The sequence below is a fragment of the Vulpes vulpes genome, chromosome 4 (genome assembly GCF_048418805.1).
Source record: "Vulpes vulpes isolate BD-2025 chromosome 4, VulVul3, whole genome shotgun sequence".
Taxonomy (NCBI): Eukaryota; Metazoa; Chordata; class Mammalia; order Carnivora; family Canidae; genus Vulpes; species Vulpes vulpes.
Window position 1 is genome coordinate 64,463,628 of NC_132783.1, and position 18,241 is coordinate 64,481,868.

Below are 18,241 nucleotides of genomic sequence, written 5' to 3' on the forward strand. Positions count from 1 at the left end.
CCACTTGTTCATTTCTGGTATGTTAAATACAATGTAGATAGTATGTGTATCTCTGTTCTTGCAACCTTGCTAGACTCAGTTATTAATTCTAGGTGATTCTTCTTCTTCTTCTTCTTCTTTTTTTTTTTTTTTTTTTTTTTTTGATTCTTTGGGATTGACTCTATGCAATCATGCCATCTGCAAATAGGGGAAGTTTTATTTCTTTCTTTCCAAACTATGTGCTTTTATTTTTTTGCAGACTGGAACTTCCAGTATAATATTGAATTGGAGTGGTGAGAGTGGATATTCTTTCCTTTTTCTTTTACTGTTAAAATAATTGTTTTGTTAGCTCTAGGGCTTTATAGCAAGTTGAAGAAGTTCTCCCTCTATTTCTATTTTTCTGAGAGTTTTTTTCTAGTGAATGGGAAAACTTGGGAAAGGGCAATAATTCTTTCACTATTCCAAATTCCTTAGTGAAATCAGTCCCTCAATGGGTGTGTTATTGATTGAGCACACACTGTAATGCTATGCTAGGCCTGTGAGATCTAGGAGCTTGAAACTTGACCCTTGCCCTCAAGCATTAAGGAGACATGATTTTCTATTCTACTATTGAGCATATATTGTAAATCTGCAGAAGATCCAAGGTAGAAAAGGCTAGTAACAACCTGGCCAGAGGTGGTACTTAGACTGGCCTCTGGGAATGAGTAGAACCTGACAGAGAAAGTATATGAGAAAGAATTAGGGAAATCTAGATGACCTGAAATTCTATTTTCCAACAAGGATAATGGTAAGTCAATAATTAGCAGGATACAACTAGCTTTTGATTTAAGGAGATGGATTGTCTCTGTTTTGCGGATTATCCCTGACAAATGCTTAATCCTGGGCTTCCTCCTTTTCTTCATCCAGCTGGGCATTTGGGCTCTCTTTTCTGCCATCAGTCAGCATGCTCAGGGAATGCAAGCTAATACTACTATTAGCTAAAGAAAAACATAATTAAGAAGGGCAATCTGTTGTCCCTAAATTATATCATTTATTCCAAACTAAATAGGGGTGATATTTGTATTTTTTTTTGTAGATACCGACACCACTTCTCTCTCTCTTAAAGGTAAACAAAGATCATCTGTGTAACTATCATATACATGTTGCATTTATTAAGTTGGCTTGGGAGCTAAGAGTCATGCCACAGAGATCATGGACCATAGGACATCTGATTCATTGGACCCATCCATATTTTTGTGTGTTTACTCTGACATAAAGTAATAATGAATAGTGCTCTCATCTGCAAAATTAAAAATCCTGGCACATTACCCACAGGTCATGCCTTGGGTTGTCTTCCTACAGCATTGATGGATTTGCATGGATCTGGCCCTTCTATCTCACTTTGTCCTGCTGGTGACCAGTGGCTCATCTTTGAGGCAGATGGCCAGGGTTAAGAGTGGAATCTGAGGCCATGAGGCAGAGTGAAATTAACTGCTCCCTTCACATAGGGATTGAACCCCTGACCTTCACCTCATTAGCACAGCACTCTTAACACCGCAATTCCCAGCTTCAATTTTATATCACCCCAGGGTGTTTCCACTTATCACAAGAGAGAGCTGTGGAATTCCCCAAACAAAATTAATTTTAATTCACTTTAATTTAAACATTAAATATGGGCTATGCAGGCAGTACTTTGTAGGAGTGGAAGAGAATGGCTAATGTTGTAAGATGAACCCACCATATTGCACTGTTACCCAAGCACTCTGAAATTGCCTCTCTAACCCACTGAGCCAGTCCAGGGAGAAAGGAGTCTATATGTTAGTAGCAGCATGGAAGGCTTTTAGATTATGGGGGAAAACAGCTCAATCTTACCAAACATCTGCATTTCATAGGACTGTTTCATGTGGTCAGCTGGGTGTACTCTAAGTTTGCCTGTGCCTGATGGGCAAACAGTTCAACTCTGGTTCACTTAGGCCCTCCCTTTTTCATCCCAGGGACTGTGATGCTTTGCATAGTCTCAGGAATTTGCTGCAGGAACAATTTGTGATTTATTAAGATAATAAATTGGGCTTTGTTGTTAGGGCTTTTTCCTGGGTCAATACACAAGATTTATCACCACCATGCTGGCCCGGGAAGTGTGTGGCTCCAAGGGTTCCAGGGCATTCTGGCCACTGGCTTATTTTGGAGGCAGGCAGGGTCTCAGCAGGCCAGCAGCTGATGTGTAATGAAGGGAAGGGAACAGTAGGAATCAGTTATTTAATGAACATCTTCAAAACCTTTCATTGTAGTTTACTAATAATAGCCATATGCATTTATTACAGGATGATAAGTGTACCTCCTTATCCTGGCAGCGCCCTTTATAATTTGTAAAGGACTTTTACATGCATTATCTCATTTGTTCTTTACACACCTGTCAAGAATGGCTATCTTCATTTTATTGATGAGCAACCAGACTCAGAAAAATTAAGTGACTTGCCCAAGGTCACACCGCTAGTAAATAATGGATGCAATACCAGTTCCCATGTCTTTTCATATCCTAGGCCTTTTCCATTATACTTCTCTTATCTCAATTTATCATCCCCATCCATTTGCTTTTGGCAGGGAAGGGTCTAGTACCTCATTTTACAGAAGAACAAATTGACACAAAGATGTAATTAAACTTTTTGGCTCCTGCCTTTTGCAAACTCTCTCTTTTTGATGGTATTACATCCCTTTCTCATTGAAGAGCAAGGAATCCTTTTGCAGGGTAATTTCTGCTCTCAAGGTCCAGAATCACCACTGTTACTGTCAGTGCCATGATGGTTGTTTAGCTCCAACATGCCCTCTGCATGCAACGGGGGCTCACGCCAGTTACTTCTGGGTTGAAAGGCGGTCTCATATAAATGGTTTTTTCACATCTACTTGAAACTGCTTTATGAAACCCATGACCTCAAGCAGCTGTTGGCAAAACACTCTCCCTTCCAGTCCTTCAAGATAGGCACTTTGTTCTAGATCTTTTTTACAGTTACATTCTATGAATTTCTTCTAATGCAGTGAGCTTGGAGTACCCATTCCCAATTGGTCCCTTAAGCACACTCCTTCCCCCCAAAATGACAAACTCCCCCGAGGCCCATTCTAGATGCATGGCCACACTATGCTATCCCACCTGGAGGAGAGCTTGACCTCTCCTGAATCCCTCTACGTTCAGTATCTAGATTTGGATTGGAACTTAAGGCATAGTAGAAAATGGTTGTATCTGCATCCTCTTCTGGGTTGAAGGAAGTCATTGTGGGGCACAGAGAAGCCAAAGCAACAGTGTATGACAGAGCTTGGCCAAGCCTGAGAGAGTGAGAAGATGACTCAACTAGGATGTAAGCTCCATGTGGGCAGATCTTTGTCTCTATTGGTTCATACTTGAATCCCCAGGTCTAGAACACTGCCAGCCTCTTACTAAATTATTTACTCAGTGAATGAACTAATGATGCAGAGATGATGAGATCAAAATTGATAGCAGCCCAGCTATCATGGCTGTGCCCATTAATGGCATAAGGTCGCTTCTATCTCCTGGCTCTCTTGGCTTATACCCCATTTACTAAGCCTGGTCCTTTAGCCTTGCCAATGATTCCATTTCCTCCTTAAATTATCCAGAATTGGTTTCTAAGGCATGCAACCAAGAAACGTGACACAAATGGAATAGGGTTGATTATCCATGTATATATGTTTTATCCACCTACCTTAGACTGTAAACTTCTGAAGGCCACAAAAGGTCCCATATCTTGTACATTTCTCATCACATCTGGAACAGTGCTTTGCAAATAATGCATGCTCAAGGCATGTTTGCAGATGGTGATGAGGATGATTTAACAGCATTTTAAAGGCCAAGCGTCTATGAGGTTTGATGTTCCGAGGACCATCTTCCCTACTTGTGCATACATGCGCGCGCGCACACACACACACACACACACACACACACACATTTTCTCATTTGTGAGACACCATTTGCAAGAGGCCATTTAGGTAATGCAGCGGGCCCATTGAAACCGGAAGAAATTCAAGGCCGTGGGCCAGCTACACCATGGGAGCCTCATACCCGGCCAAATGTTCTCATTGGCAAATCAAACCCGAAAGCTGTCACCAAATTCTGCTCCCTGACGGTCCCAATGCAATAATGTGCTGGGAGACAAAAGAAGTTGAAACCCAAGTGAAGATTGCCAACGTGTCTTTTGGGCAGCCAGCAGATTGCACAGAGGGTCAGCACAGACAACGCCAGAGAAGAGCGTTCTCCTGGCAGGACTCCATCTCTAAATTAGGCACCACTTCAGAGGATCTCAGCCTCATACCTTATGGGATTTATTATTGTTTTTAAAGATACAACATTTGTTCTTAATTATTCTTAATAAAACTTTCTTAACCTAGCACTATTCACTCACTCTCCCACTCATTCATTTATTCAATTAGATCTTTGTGGTCCACAGGCTGAGACCCTTGGTCCCACTTGATGATAAAGACTCTGGAAAGCAGATAAACCATTCTCACCTGTGCATGTTAGTGATGAAGAAACCCAATTAGGTCAAAGATATCTCCCATAGCTCATTGATATAAAAACTTAGGTTAAGACTCAGATAGTTTGACTCTTAAATTCTGAGCAGTAGACCCTGGAGAAATGCTTAGTGAGAAATACTGACCAGGAAAAGTATGCACACCTGGTATATTACAATGTTTTAGAGAAAGATTAGTAGTAGTGTTGGTAGCTACCAAAATGCTGTTTTGGAAGTTTGCAATGATTTCATAGGACGGCTTTGAGTTACCTCATGTTGTTGCCAACCATCCTAAAATCCTCAAAAGAAATCAACTTTAGTTTGAGTTCTAATACATTGTTTAGCCAGATTTCCCCAGTGTAGGAGTGCAAAGCACCATGGGAATGCAAGTAGGGGCCACAGCTCCTAAGTCTGAGGCTCTAGATCTAAATAGAAGGGAAGAGCTTGAACTACCATCAGGAGAGACTATTTCATAGAAAAAGAGAGAGTTGGTTTAAAAAAAAAAGGAGAGAGAGAGAGAGAAGTGGTCCCAAATGAGAAGAGTTGCCAGAGAAAGTTCCTGGGAATTTGAAGGAATTGGAGTGTGAGTCTCCCAATTTGAATGATTATCAGAGTTACCTGGGGCTCTTTTTAAAATTATAGTTTCCTAGACACTCCATTCCTTAAAGATTCTATTAGGCAGTTCTATGTTGATGTCCAGAAATCTGTATTTTTATCAGGCCTCTGGGTGATTTTGTTATAATCAGGAAAGGTGTGGGCAAGTTCTGCATTTGAGAATGGTGCCTCTCAAGGTGAAGAAGTAGCTTGACAAGTGAAGTCCAAGGGAAGGGCTCTGGGTCAAAAAGGCAGGAATGAAAACATGAACCTTTAAAAAAAAAAAAAAAAGAATTGGCAAAAGCAGCTGTAGCCTGCATTTAATGGTTTCCCATGACTTCCAGAAAAGAGCTGAGTCTGCAGATGCCTGTTCAAATGCAGGATGAATGGAGTCTGTGTGCTCCTCTGGATGCCATCACAATGTACACATTATTACTGAGGTGCTCCAATGAGCCATTCCTTATGATCTCCCCTGTCACCCAAAGTCCCAGGTTGGTTTTCCTTGGATGATCTCCCTTCTCCCTTCCCAGGGGTTGACAGACTGCAAGGGCTGCCGTCTGCACTCCCTCTATCTTTCACTAAAATCTACACTTTGCGGACTTGCTCTGGATCAAATGACCACATTTCCCCCATCCTGGGGCCTCCTGAAGCCTGGATGCTGACTCCCATGCAGAGGCCAGAGGCCTGCAGTCATCTGGGATGACAGAAGCTTCATTTCCAGTCCCATCCTGATCACACGTCCAAGCAGCTGATCCCAGCATAGGTGTGAGAACCTGGGGCCTGCAAACATCTTGCGGGTGATATCCCAGAAGGCCTTGAAAATCCTAGGTTTGCTGCCAGTCTGTGTGCCTGTGTAGGGAACTGGCTGCTGTTATAGCAGCCCAGCCCAGATAACCTCAGAAGGAGACAATGAAGTAGCTGAAATCCTGACAGTGGTAACAATGCAGGTATCATTTATTCAGCCACTCCTGTATTGTCCTCTTCACATATATCCCTTTGTTTGTATGTGTGTGTGTGTTTTTAAGATTTTATTTATTTATTCATGAGAGACACACAGAGAGAGAGGCAGAAACACAGGCAGAGGGAGAAGCAGGCTCAGGCTCCATGTAGGGAGCCCAATGTGGGACTTGATCCTGGAGTCTCCAGGATCATGCCCTGAGCCGAAGGCGGCGCTAAACTGCTGAGCCACCCGGGCTGCTCTGTTTGTGTTTTAGAGCAATCTCTTGGGGGTAGTTACTATTATACTGATTTTACAGATGAGAACAGAATCTCAACGTAGTTAAGGCACTTGCTACTGCCACACAGCTAGTAAAGAAACTCTTTAACATTGAAATACAATCTGCATAAAGAGAAATGCATAGTGTGTTACTTAGGGGATTACCACAAGTGTGAACACATTGCCCAAATCAAGAGCTAGAGTATACCAGCGTGAGAAAAATCTCCCCATGTCCTCTCCAATAATCACCTCCTCTCCATGGTAAGCATTTTTCTCACCAAAGATTGATTTCTTGTTTGTGAATTGTATAGAAATGGAATCATACACGCTGTATTCTTTTTATCTGGCCTTTTCTCTGCTCAGTACTATGTATGTAAAGTTGAACTAATATTGTTAAGGGTGCAAGAAGTTTTCTCATTTCTAATGCTGTAAAAATGTCCATAGTATGAATTTGCCACAACTTATTTATATATTCATGGACTGTTTGTCACTTGGACAGCTTTTCATTTGAGCCTGTTGCAAATAATGGTGCTCGGAACATTCCCATATATGTCTTGTGCGGTATATACATTTCTGTGGGATATATACTGAGGAATGGAATTGCTGGATTATAGGATATGCATGCTTTGTTTTAGTAGATACTGCTACATAGTTTTGCAAAGTGGCTGTACCAGTTCATACTCCTAACAGATAGTTATGAGAGTCTGGGAGGATCCATATCCTCACCAACACTTAATATTGTTGGACTTTTAAAAATGTTTACCATTCTGGTCAATGTATTTTAGTTTGCAATTCCCTGATGATTCACGAAACTGGACACTCTTTTAAATGTTATTGGTCATTTGGATATCTATTGGCTCGTTTGGGTTCTTTGCCTATTTTTCTATCGGGTTGTCTGTTTTCCTTGGTGATGTAGTGGTTCTTTATAGCATCTGGATATGAATCCTTTGTCAATTATATGGATTGCAAATATCTTCTTCTCTGTGGCATCCCTTCTCATTCTTAATAGTTTCCTTTGATGAGATAAAGATTCAAGTTTTAATATAGTCCAATTTATCAATATTTTCTTTGGGGATTCTGCCTTTTTTCCTGTTATATGTGATTGACTCTTGTGTACTATTTTTATCCAACAAGCTTGCCTGATTTCCTCATTAATTCTGATAGTTTTTCTACAAAATATTTTATACTTTCTATGTATTCAATTACATAGTCTGTGAATAATGTCAGTTTTAGTCTTTCATTCCAATTCTTCAAATTCTATTTCTTTGTCTTACCTTATTGCAAAGTCTAGGACCATAAGTATAATGATGACAAGAAGTAGAGAAAGGGAGCCTCCTTCTTTAATTCCCAGTATTGAGGGGAAAGTATCACTGTTTGAACATTAAGTATGATATACACTAGAGGTGATTTTATAGATACTCCATTATATTAAGATATTTCCCTGCTCTTCCTACTTTCCTAAAAGTTCTTTTTTCTTTTTATTATCACTAGGGGTTTATTTATTTATTTATTTAAAAAATATTTTATTTATGTGTTCATGAGAGACACACACAGAGAGAGAGGTAGAGACACAGGCAGAGGGAGAAGCAGGCTCCATGCAGGGAGCCTGACATGGGACTCAATCTCGGGTCTCCAGGATCACACCCTGGGCTGAAGGCAGCACTAAACCCACTGAGCCACCCGGGCTGCCCTCACTAGGGTTGTAATTTGACCAAGCACTTTTTCTGATTCTATTGAGTTGATATTGATTTTCTTCTTCATTCTGCTACTGTGGTAAATTCTATCAACTGATTTTTGGAACATTGAGACAATCTCATATTCTTAGAATAAAACCCATTTTGTTTGTTGGATCCAGTTTGATAATGTTTTGTTTAGGATTAGCCTTCATGTTTAGGAGAAAGAAATTGCCTGTAATTTTCTCTCCTAGGCATGTTTTGATATTCAGGTAGTATAGCACTCAAAAATGAGTTCACAGATCACTCATTTTCTGTTCTTTGGAATAGTTTGTATAAGATTAATTATATTTCATCCATAAGTATTTGGAAGAATTCACTGGTGAAGTCAGGAATTTTTCCTTGTAGAACGATTTTTCTTTATGGATTTAATTTATTTAATAGATTAAAGACTATAAATTGGTTCACAACAGCCTCTTATTTAATAGCTGTAGGCTATATTGATATGCCTTTTTTTCATTCCTGATATTAATTATTTGTGCCTCATCCTTTCTAAAAGATATCAGCCTTGTCAGGAGCTTATCAATTTTATTCGTTTTTTCAAAAGATAATTTTTGGCTTTGTTTTCTTTGTTGTATTATTATTTTCTCCTTCATTAAATCCAGCTGTTTATTGTTTCCATTATTGTATTATCTCATAGTTTAATTTGTTATTCTTTTACTAAAAATCTTAAGATGGAAACTTGGTTCATTGTTTCTTGATCCTTTCTTCTTTTCTAATGATGCATTTAAGGCTATAAATTTCTCTTAAGCATGCTTTGGCTGCATCTCATAAGTTTTGATATGTTACAGTTTTATTATCTTTTCATTAAAATATTTCCTAATTTCCACTGTGATTTCTATGTTGACTCACGGGTTGTTTAGAAATGTATTGCTTCATTTTACATAACATTAATCCAGTCAAGCACTGAGCTCTTTAAAAATGATTCAGGATTTCTGCTGCCAGCTAATTCTCTTTCTGGATCACCCCTGTGGGGGAGTCTCAACTGTAAGCCAGAGGTGTCTAACCTGCCCCTTCTTCTTTGCTGGGTCCTGAGTTCCCTTTTTGCCATCCCAGCTGCCCAAGACTCCTGGAAACTCTGCTCAGCTTCTCAGCCACTGCTTGGGAAGTGCCAAATGCCAAGGAGAAACATGGATGACACTCAATTCTCTGCTCACTCCTTGTTTCTGGGATCTTAGCTTTTTAGTTTCTCATCACACTGGTAGTTTTTTGATGACTTCCACTAGATTTTTAAAAAATATCATATCTTGTCCACATTACCCAACATTCTTGCCAAGAGGGTAGTCCAAGATGAACCAATCTGCCATTGCCTTAAGGGAAGATGCCCTGGAGCCAGAATTCAAACCCAGGTCTGTGCGTGCTCAGACCCCAGAGCCAAGGCTCAGAGGAGACCAAACATAGGGTTCAAAGGCAATGTTAAGCCATCCTTGCTACTCAACTCTCTGCTTTACCTTCCACATTATTCTCGATCTAGTCCTTCAGGTAAAGCATTGTCAGTTTTAAAATGTGCCAAACACAATTTTCCTAATTTCTTAATAAAGTTAGTCTTTTTGGATCACTTACTTTCCAATGGTTGTTTACAGGGCCTCTGGGACCTCTGCTGCCTCTTTCCCAAGTTCATCCTTCCAAGGTCTGACACCAATTTCAAACTCTAGAGAATGCAAAAGCAGAATCACACTGTCCTGTAATTCTTTAGAATTACCCCCTCGGTAGATGTGGGGGCCCCTGAGGGGAATATTCTGTGGGGGTTCACAAGGACCCATTCTTAAGGCTTTTTCCCACAGTGGCTTCCTTTCTGTTCTTGTGAATGTCCTGACTGGGCACATCTTTCTTTTCCTTTTGGCTGCCAGGAAGCTCAGAGTGTAGAGCAATATTTATAGGTTACCCCTGGCAGCTATATCTATGGGTAGAGACTGGATGTGACTTTTGCTCCCTGGGTAGACTTCTACTTATTTCTCTTTTCCTTAGTTCTGAATTTTCTTTATTTTTATATATTTTAACATGTTATTCTGTCTCTCTCTGTGACTTTACATGACATTGAAGTTACTTCAATTTTGTCAATCTATGCAACCACTTGGAGTTTTTATTTATTTAAAAATTTTCCTCTCTGGAGACATTTGACCAACAACAGAACGGATCCTGGAGAAACAAAGATGTGAGCAGAATTATAATCTATAGAATTTATTGTGAAATTAGATTTTCATGAATCTTTGCCCTACATATTCTGTCATTCAAGATCATTCATAACTAGATATTGCTTTCTATGGAAAACATTTCAAAATCAAAATTAATAAGCAGTGTTCTCTGATTAACCAGGAATAAGGGTAGATGGACAAACCTGGCTGTGCTAGCCACCGAGCACAAAAATATGAGATTAATTTTACAAAGTCATACAGAATGGAAAGAAATTAAATATCAAAGACAGAAACTATAAATATTATTCATTATTGCAATACACCAACATGTAAGTGTACGCGTTTTTCCTTTTCCCTAAAAACGTTCATCAATGTACTAAATAAAATGTAATTAATGGAATTAAAAGTTCAAGTCCATTATATATGATATGGTACTATACTCTTTATTGTATTTTTTGTGGGTTTTCTTTGACAAGCATGACCAGCTATAGAAGGGTGAGAAAAAGAAAAAAAATCGCTATCTGCTTTTCTTTTCAATACATTATTAATATCGCCGTAGTTACCATTATTGCTAAAAACAAGGTCATATGGAAGCAAGGTCATAACGTGTCCTCTCTGGGGGCCAATCCTGAAGCAGGCTGTGGGCATCTGCTAGGGGCTGAGGACATATCCCCCGACCCTGAGTTCCGGCGTCCGGATGTTCTCTCCTGGCGATCCCCCTTCTTCCAGGGTAAAGGTATCCTTTGCACACCTTTTCCTGAAGCCAGAGCTTTCTAGTCTCATCTACACTGGGCTCTGTTGCTAAGTTCAGGCTCCTCCCGGGAGGGCAGCTTTTGTTTGTCTTCTTCCTGCCAAGGAGCTACATCATTCAACTGCTGGGGGGGCCCCATCTGTGCCCAGCCCCTTCTTACTGTGTGGTCTTAAAGCAGGTCAGCTCACCTCTCCCTATCTCTCTCTCTGTAAAACCCGGATAATAATACCTCCCGAATAAAGAAAGGGTTTTCTTTAAGCCCTTTGAGCTTCAGATGGAGCACACCACAGCAGTGCCCAGGGCTGCGCAGGGGCGCCATGTGATTAGGTAACGTGAGATGCTGCTCATTATGCTTTGTCTGCAGTGAATGCGCCGGCCACAAAGCGCTGGAGCTCTCGGTGACATCGAAACCCCATGGTACGTGGGGATTGCCTTACACTCTCACAGAGCACACCAGACAAGAGCAGTAGTTTTGACTCACCCAGTCCTCAATGAACACTCTCATCTGACTTCTGCTGCTGAGGATAAGGCAGCTAAGTAAGACACGACCCACTTACAGGTGGAGGGAGCACGGCCAGTGGCCCCAGCAGCCCCCCAGCCCAGGGAGTCAGGCCACGCCCGGCAGGGCAGGACCCAGCCCCAGGCCCAGACGGGGGAAATTAATAGCTACCGTACAGTGGTACAGTGAGTGCCTACCGGGGGCCAAGAACTATGCTAGGTATGCTTTTCTATTCCAAACCCTCAAGACAACTGTGCTAAATCCTATCTATATTCTAAAAACAAAAGCAAACAAAAACCACCCGCTGAACTTTGCATTTTCCACCATAATGAAAGCCTACCCATTTGGGCCTGTAGATCTGAGCCTGAAATTTTGGCCTGAGGCCTCCTTACCCCAATCCTGAGGCTTTAGGACCACACACCACGGGTTAGCAAGCCATAAAGGGAAGGCTTACTTTTCTCTTTCTGACCCAGACCTCTGGAAGCTTCCAGAGGCCCTGTAGTTATGCAAAGCCTGCTTCCTTATGGGGCCTTGGCTTGGCCTCACGTAGCTTGACAAACTTTTACCCAGACCCCTCTGATCTCATTTTGGTGAATGGAACCCAAGTCCCAGGGGGTTCACAACTCTAGCTGTTGTATCAGAGCCTGTCAAAGGTAAGGTGTTGGTTGGGTTTCCCTGTGAGCTGGTTATGAACTGGGGTGGTGATGAGATGGGTAGGCTGGAAGGAACCCTGGGACTGGGGAAGATAAGGCCAAGTATCCTTCTGGCTGGGGCTTCTCTGATGAAGCCAAGTACCATCTACATGGGAGAAAACAGGCTGGGGAGGAGATTGGTGAAAAATGTCCCTTGGTAAGAGAAGAGAGGGTCCCAGGATTAGCTGCTTGTGCCATGTCCTTCAGTGGTGCTTAGAGGCAGGGGCTTCCAGAGATCCCAGTAAGGAGACAGCTCTGCTCCTGGGGAGGGGTGGATTGTGTTGATTTCTGGGAAACATGCTTAGTTGAACTGATTATTGCCCGTGTGTATGTGTGTGTGTGTGTGTGTGTGTGTGTGTGCGTGCGCGTGTGCATGTGCGCGCATGTGTGTATGGTCTGTTGTTAGGAAAACCATGGAGAGGAAGGGGATGAACTCTCTGGATGGGTGCTGCATTCCCCTGGGGTCCGTCTGCTGAGTGCTGATTGGACAGGAGCTCCAGAAGGGCTTACATGTTATTCAGGCAACTGTTGTTGCCCAGAGAGCCCTGGGCCGACTTGCTCCCTCCGGAGCTGATGTTCAGGGAACAGTGGAAGCAGCTGGTTTATGGAAGCATCAAACAACATGAGCAGCGGGATCTGCCAAATCCCAAACATCGCTTGCCAAGCACCCTTTCTTCTAGATTTCCAACTCATCTGTATTCCAAAAGTAGTTTTGTTTAAATGGCTTATTCCCCTTACTCCCAATCTGTGGGAGGCTGTAACTCATGGGCAGGAAGGGCACTTCCCAAGATTCAGGCTGACACTGCATGCCACCAAGGGTGGGGTAGAGCAGAAGTTGGGGACCTGCATTCTCGGAGGGGGGCTGGCTCCCTGCAAGCATGTACCATGGGCAGGTATGTGCCCATGGGCAGTGCACTGGCTTAGGTCTCAAGGCAGATAACTTGGCAAGTTTCCCTTCCTAACCCAGGAAGTCATTCGATTGTGGGGACTGGGACTGTGTTGGTATTATCTTAATATCTCTAAGAAGGTAAATGCTCTTTGAATGAATGCTTTAATGAATGAATGAATGAGCTCATTATATTGGCTGCTAGCAAATTCCATAGCTCCCTGCCACCCCGAAAACTTTTGTGAGGAGCCTCTGGAGGTTCCTTATAGAGAACTCGGTACTGAGGACATGCTTATAACTTAATCCTCCATCATCCTGTCTTGCCCAGACCCTAGGAGTTCTGTGAGAGAAGGAGGGGAAAAAAACCCACAACCCCCCAAAAATCAGAAAAAAAAAGCAGAAGCTTCCATTGTAGGAAGATTCTGCTGCCTCTAGACATTAGGGAAACCACTGGTCTAATTCATTCACTCTGGCGACTTTTTCATCCATGGGCCTGGCGCTGCCTGTGTAGCTCAGTCTGTGAAAGGTTTGCTTTCAAGTAGGCCAGCTGCTTGGCGTTCTGGGCTTACAGTGTGGAGGGCACATGTGGCATCCTCTTGGAACACACTTGTTGAGCAACAAAATCCAAAGGCAAACCCCTACAAAATCTAACTTCTTCTTCTTCTTCTTCTTCTTCTTCTTCTTCTTCTTCTTCTTCTTCTTCTTCTTCTTCTTCTTCTTCTTCTTTTTTCTCTTAACTTTCCAGATCTCAGGACCCATCTGGATACTTCATTAAGATCCTAAGACATCTGGTGACCAGCAATGGAAGAATCGTGCTTATGTTGAGTGTCTATTGTGTGCCTGCATTATGCTAAACCCTTTCCCATATGTTATCTCCGATAATCCCCCTCAAAAACCCTGCCAGAGTGGAATCATTCCCATTTTACAAGTGAGAAAACAGTCTCAGAGAGGCTGAGTTACTTGTTCAAGGTCACATAGATGGGAAATAGTAGTTTCTGAATTTGATCCAAGACAGTGGCCTCATGGAAGGGTGGGTTGGGAGGCTTTCCCTGCAGGTGTCATCTCCAGCAGCTCCCTTCCCCGCAACATTCACTTCCCCAAATAAGTACACAATCTGAGTAAGAATATGCAAGGGACAACATGAATCTTTGTATGTTCCCCTGCCACCTCCCTTTCAGAAAGATGGCTGCCCAAGCCCTGTCTACACAGGCATCCCAGAGTCCACACTACATCACAATTCATTTGGCTTTAAAGGCCATGTTCTTCCCAGCACAACTGGTTCTCTTAGATTCCTACCAAGAAGACTTTTGCTTTTTTAAAAAACTTTACCCAGAAGAGCCAATCAATCAGTGTAGAATTCCCCTAACGGAGCCTGGCACCATAGATTCCAATATTTCACCAGCCTGCCCAAGGTCAGCAGCCCATTAAATGCCCCACACTTCTCAGGATTCACTGATGCATTGTCCATCCCAGTGGGTAAGCATCACTGACATGAAGATGCACGGCACTCACGATGTAGATGAGAACTTCAATTTACTTTGAAACATCCACTGGCCAACGTCCAGTTCATTTGGGGTTCTGGCTAATTTTATTTAGCCCCTAAATGTAGAGACCAGGGGTGTTTACTGTGGTTGCCCTGACACAAAATCTACCACTCCAGCCTCCACCCTGGAAGTGTGAAAGGGACCTAGGGCTGAGGTCAGCCGTGGTCTTGTATTCTAGACAGGAATTTGCTTTCTGACTGAATGTTCACAAGTGAAGAGCTTGTCATGGGCTAGCTGGGAAATGCAAAAACAAGCTAAGATTCCGGAATTCAGAAATATAAATAAATAGGTGTAAGTACCTTTCACCTGCCCCCCTCATGTCCTTGGGAAGGCTATACCTAATACTACCACTATTTTATGCTCCTAGATCTTCTTACAATCGCAAAGCATTTTTATACCCAGGGGTTGGCTTTGATCTGCAACCATTATTAGTGCCCATTTTATAGATGAGGAATTGGAGACCCCAGGGGGTGAATGGCTTTGCCCAAAGTCATAGGGCCAGTAAGTCTGGGAGAGGAGAGGCTCAGATCAGGCGATTTCATGCCTGGCACTCTCTGTATCAGATCTGGAGTGTTCTCCTTAAAAGGGCAAAGGGCTAATGTGACCTTTGGGGAGCCTAGTTAGCTTCACTCTCCTGGAAAGCTGCCTTAGCCCAAGACCTGGTGCTTAGGAGCTTAGCTTGACGCTCTTTGGCAGGCATGTGGCCATCTCCTGCAGGCCCAGCCTCTACCTCCAGGTGTGGTCATAATCTCTAGGGAAGAGGTGGCCTCTTCTGTGAGCCACATGCCGGGCCACTTGAAGATGCTTCCCTGGCCACCACTTGATGGGGCTGACCAAGGTTGGGATGAAGGAGATGGCGTGTGGGGTCAGTCATTGTCTCTAGCAGCTTCTGAATTCCCAAAGTCCTAGAACGCCCATCAGTCCAGGGATGGGGGAACTGAGAAGGTGGTGGTCTCTGAGGTGGTGTTTGGGCAAGCAGGTAGTTCCCCAGGCCTGATCCTTTTCCACCGAGGCTGTCTTGGGTCAATAGCTACCTGGAGCACCACCTGAGGAGCATAAGGCATATGGATATGGCTGTGGCTCCTGGGGCAGGAGCACAATCAGGCTGCACGCTGGCTGGGGCAGTGTTCCTCTCCTGCTTGCACGCTGGTCCTGCCCAGGCTGGCTCAGAGGCTGCTCCCAGGGATAGGGTGTAGTCCACCACCTCAGGCGCTGACCAGAGGAAGGTGCCTAAAGGCCAGGGAAGCAGTGGCTCCATTGGCAGAAACCACCTGGCACCACAAAGATGTGGGAGACACCCAATTCCTGCCCCTTGCTGTGTGGGCAGGTGCCCCTGTTTACCCTTCAGCTCAGGGGCTCTGCTCCTTGAAATAAGCACCCCTCCTCCTTCCAGCCAATGATTTTAAAGTCCTACCACCTCGGGCTCTACATACAGTGGGAGCTCAAATATTCAGTGGAAAGGAACAAGTATCTCCTGTTACATCCATACAATTCTGCAGGGTAGGGATTACTACCCTCCTTTCCTGAAGATGAGTGATGAGCCCCCCGTCTCACGGTGAGACTTCTGCTGTCAGCTCCTTCCGGGCTGCCCCATCTACCTGGGAGTCAGCCCCAAGTGTTGTCGGGCCCACAAGGACCCACCCGTGACATGCCCTTGCTGTAGTCAAGAGGCACAGCAGATCCAAGAGGCTGTGAACAGGCCCCAGGGGCTGGCGGGAACTGCAGGAATGTTCCTGGATATCTGGTGTGCATAAACCCTGGCCCACCTAGTCGCAGCTGGAACCGAATGTCACTCACTACGGGGATGACTATTGCAGCCCTGGTGTGTGTTGGAGGAAACCCATTGAGAGGGCCTGAGACATGCCCTTGGGTGTTTCCTCAGAACTGCCCCAGGGGCCAGGGGCCAGGGGTCAGAGACCAGCTCCTAGGAAGTGCCTTGGTCTCTAGAGCGAGGTTCAGCTTCTAGAGTCGTGTCCCTCAGCACTGGCTTCCCATCCTTGCTCCTGGCCAGGCCAGCCCCCAGGCCATCCTCAGCCTGCAATCCCCCCTCATCTGTAGCAGGCTCTCCTGCGCACCTGAACGCAGCGTCGGCTTCTTCCTGAAGTGGTTTCCTCTTTTATTTGCAGTTGAAAACCATGACCACGAAAGTGACTTCCACAGGCCACTGAAATAGGCACTTGCATAATGGCATTGGGGGCAGTGTTTTGGGGAACGGGAGGGGGTGGCTGTGCTTCACTGGTTGTGAGATGCACTTTGGTGGCAGTGAGACAGTCTCTCCAGGTCCTCTCAAGCTTGGGGACAAGAAGGTATCTTCTGGGTGGGAAGTGCCTTTAAAAAACCTGCCCTGGCTCATTCACCTCATGCTGCTGACCATGTGCTCCTTCCCTCTGCCCAAGGGAGGGTTTTGACATCTTCAGGTGCCTCTTTATTTGCAAGATAGAAAGGAAAAGAAAGTTCCTGTATTTGGCTGACTCACTGTCAAGGTGAAGCATATGGACGCTGGAGTCAAAAGTCAGACCCAGTGCACAAATCCCAGCACGTGCAGCACCTGCTAGCTTTATAACCTGGGGTGTGTTCTTTGACCTGCCTCCGTTTCCCCATGGTAAACGCGATAGCCGCGAGGAGCAAATGGGTTAAGACACGTACAGCTTTTGAGACCACCATGCCCAGCCCCGTACTGCTCATGCTGCTGTCTCTCGGCTTCTCTCTCCTGTAGAGACTACTTTGACAACTGCTGGCTGACATTTGTACTTGTCCCCTTCTCAGTAGCCAGCCAGGCTGATTCCCCGGCAACGGGTGTGCCCTGTGCCTTTTCCCCTCCCTGGCACTGAGCAATATCTCTCAAGTTTGCCCACCGCAGGGGTGAACACGGCATCGTAACTGGGGCTGGTAGAGAGGCATTTAGCAAACAGCCATCTCGCAGTCACGTGCACTTGGCAATCGGCTTGTGGGGAGCGGGTGCCAGCGCTTGTGATTTACTGTAGCCCCAAATCACACTCCCCTCCAGCCATCCCACCTGCTGCCTGGCTGAGAAGTCAGGGCTCCAGGTAGGAAGTGACTCAGTATCCCGTGGGACACCGAGAGCTCACTGACTTCCCCACCTGTGGCCGCTGTGTAGCAGCCAGTGTTGCCGAGTCCCTGCACGCAGCTCGCCACTCGGCCACAGCTCTTCAGGCCACGGTGATTCGAATGATGTTAGGCAGCCAAAGCCATTGAAATACGTTGAAAGCAACTCAGTCAACACCTCGAGCTGATGTTAAACTACAAAATATGGGGCCAGGTTGTGTGCCGTGTGCATTTCATCCAAACGAGGTGGCTGGAAAGGAACGCCCCTGGCACGTGTCCCCCAGGGTGCCCGTGGTGGCAGTGGCTAGCATCTGCTCCCGGCTCACGAAGTGCAAATGCCAACCTTCCTATCATGGAGTGGGCACCCCTACCTTGGGCACCTGGGGAGACCTGCTGCAGGTACAGCTATGCTGTCTGTCTATACCCACAGGCCTGGGGACCAGCTCCCTGAGCCCAAGCCACCTTGTGCCCCCTCCTAGGCCTGCACAGAGCTGCCTGCGCAGCGCTTCACTCAGCTAGGGCCCATAGCCCCCGGAGGCATCACAATGGCAGGAGCAGCGTGAGAGGTCAAAACGGCCCTGACCTGTGGATGACCTCTGCGGTAGGAAGGCCATCCTGCTGGCAGTATGCAAAGAAACAGCAATAGTGGC